The sequence below is a fragment of the Mus musculus genome, chromosome 5 (genome assembly GCF_000001635.26).
Source record: "Mus musculus strain C57BL/6J chromosome 5, GRCm38.p6 C57BL/6J".
Taxonomy (NCBI): Eukaryota; Metazoa; Chordata; class Mammalia; order Rodentia; family Muridae; genus Mus; species Mus musculus.
Window position 1 is genome coordinate 58413517 of NC_000071.6, and position 2906 is coordinate 58416422.

At 42.2% G+C, this 2906-nt stretch overlaps 1 non-coding gene across 1 annotated transcript; it reads left to right on the forward strand.

Moving 5' to 3' along the window:
- Positions 1 to 711: 711 nt before the first annotated feature.
- Positions 712 to 845, forward strand: Gm22536. Its single transcript, XR_003956106.1, has one exon. It is a non-coding gene; the product is annotated as a small nucleolar RNA SNORA17 (small nucleolar RNA).
- Positions 846 to 2906: the final 2061 nt, after the last annotated feature.

Genomic DNA, 2906 nt, shown 5'->3' on the forward strand with positions numbered 1-2906 from the left:
GTGAGAAGTGGGGATGGGGTAGGAAGGTGTCTCTCCCTTGCACATGTCATCACAGGGCATACAACTATTAGGGCAATCTCTCCCAGACTATGCCCACAGGGTAGGCTCACCTGTACCCTGCCACCAGGGTCATCTCTACTGTGCTGTCTAGATGAGGTGTAGAGTCTGCTCCCTGAGTGATGCCACTGGTGAAGGACAGAGACAGTTCTCCTACTCTCATAATCACAGGGACAAGTCCACTGCCTACCACATGTGGTAGGGGAAAAGAGGAGAGGAGCTTATGTCTTCCTTGCTCACACCACTGTAGGGCAACATAGGGTCAGCTCTCCTACACTTATATCCTCAGGGCTGGTTCACCTGCAACTCCTATAATGTGCAGGCTACTCCCCTGAGTACTGCAGCTGGTTAGGGACAGGGTCAGCTCTTCTTACACCTCTAGGACTTGCTCTCCCACATTGCTCAGGTGAGGGGTGGGTGGAGTATTCAACTCAGGCTAGCTCCTAGTCTGGGCCCCATGGCACCAGTTTGGTGGTCATCATTGGCTATCTCCAACCACAGCCTTCCCAAGGGGCCAACTGTCTCAGATCCACTCTTGTTTGGGGCTGTGATCTCAGGCAGGGTTCTTCTAGTCTCTGGCTTATTTCTCATCCTGGGAGCCAGGTGAGACCTGCCTGGCCCTCAACTAGTGGTCATCTCAGGCTATCTTGTTGTCCTGGCCCACTGATGCCAGAGTGAATGTGGCTGCTGTGGCACAAGTGTATCAGTAGGTGACAGAGAGGAGAGATGCTATAACCACACTCAGCATTCTGACCTCTGAACATATGAACAAGTAGTAGCCTAACAGTCCTTGAAAGAAAGTGAGGTAATTTTATATTCAGCAACTTTGCTGAAAGTTATTAACAACAAATTAAACATGTCCAGGTTTGATTTTTAGTGTCACTTGTATATACTATCATATCATCTTCAAATAAAGAAGATATTGTTTATTCTTCCTTTCTAATCTGTGTCCCCTTGAACTCCTTCAGTTGTTTTCAGTTGACAGCTAAGGTGTCAAATAGTATGTTGAATAGTACAGAAAGAGTGTGTCACATTGGGTTGTCCCCAGTTTTAGTGGAATTGCTTTGAGTTTCTCTCTATCGAAGTTGATATAGACTTGCTGGAAAATGCCTTTAGTATATTGAGATATGCTCCTTGTATCTCTAATCACCCCAGGACTTTTATTGTGAAGAGGATTTTGTTAAAGGTATTTCAGTTTGTTTTTATGGTAGATTACATCTATGGATTTCCATATACATTTCTGGAATGGAGCCTATTTGATTTGGGAAGATGATCTTTTCAAGTGTTTTTAAATTTACCTTGCAAGTATTTTATGGGAATTGTTTTCATTCACATTCACAAGGGAAATTGATCTGCAATTCTCTTTCTTTTGGATGTCTTTATGTGTTTTGGATATCATGGTAAGTGAGGCCTCATAAAATGAATTGGGCAAGCTGAGCATGGTAACACATATTTTTTAATCTTAGCATTTAGAAAATAGCAGCAGGGGATTTCAGAATTCAAGACCACCCTGTCCTACAAAATGAGTTCCCATATAGCCATGGCTATACAGTGAACTGCTTGATCAATTTTGTTTTTGTGGCTGAACTGGTGTGTGTTTGTGTATGTGTATGTGTATGTGTGTGTGTGTCCATTATTGATTTGCTAGTCTTTGATAATTTATTCCTGCCCTTCCCCCATTTTTTTAGTTGTGCTTAGCTATTTTAGATTGAACACTTCTAGTGTCTTCTACTTGTCTGGACTATAGATAGATAAAAATCAACTTATGGAATGTCTCATTTTCTCCATATATTGTGAGAATTGCTAAATATAGCATTCTGTCCTGGTATTTGTGGTCTCTTAAAGCTTGTAGAACAATTTTCCAGTCTCTTCCTGTTTTAGAGTTTCCATTGAGAAGTCAGGTGTTACTTTAATGGACCTTTCCTTACATGTTACTTGGTCCTTATTCCCTTCCAGCTTTTAATATTATTTTTTATGCTTTACATTTAATGTTTGGTCACTTTGTGCTAATGTGCCTTTCTTTTCTGGTCCAGTGTATTTGGTATTCTGAATGTTTCTTTTACCTTGATTGAAATCTCCTTCTTTAGCTTAGGAAATTTTCTTCTATAATATTGATGAAAATATTTTATGCAACTTTGATTTTGATTTCTTCCTCTATTCCTTTTATTCTTAGATTTGGTTATCTTATAGCACCTCAGACTTCTTGGGTGTTTTGGTTCCATGAGATTTTAGAGTTAAAATTTACTTTGATTCATTTCTTCTGTAAGTGTGGCCAATCAAGTTCCAGGTAATGTGTTCATATTTTGCTGGCCAACTTTCTTCTCTGGCAAGTTTGGCTTTTAATTTCCCAAGGAATTCCTGGCAGAGTTAGGGGCTGGCATGATGCAATGAAAGTTTGAAGGAGAGCTTCTGTGTGATCCACTGAAGATGGAGGAAGTGAAGCTGTAGCAGGTTGTGGAGAGCCATGCCTCGAGCAATCGCCATTATAAGATGGCGCTGGCTTCCGCTGTGCCTAACTAGTAAACAAGCCTTGTGCGCAAGTGTGAGAGTGAACTCACGCCTAGTCACTGCCCATCTCGGGGTGTAGTAATGAGGTGATGGGCCAGCAACAAATCAGGAGCTGACATGCCACATCAGGTGCTGAAATGCTGAGGGCTATATAAGCAGCACCATTTGCCAGGGTCTGGGTCTTCCCTCCTTAAGAAGCAATAAAGCTTGCCGCAGAAGAATCTGGTTGTCCGCGTGTGTTCTTGCCGGCGAGAATGATAGCTCGTGACAGCAGGTGGTCTGCTATAGAGCTCAGGATAAGACTGGGACTTTGGATTTGGAGCAACAGATAGACAGGTGAA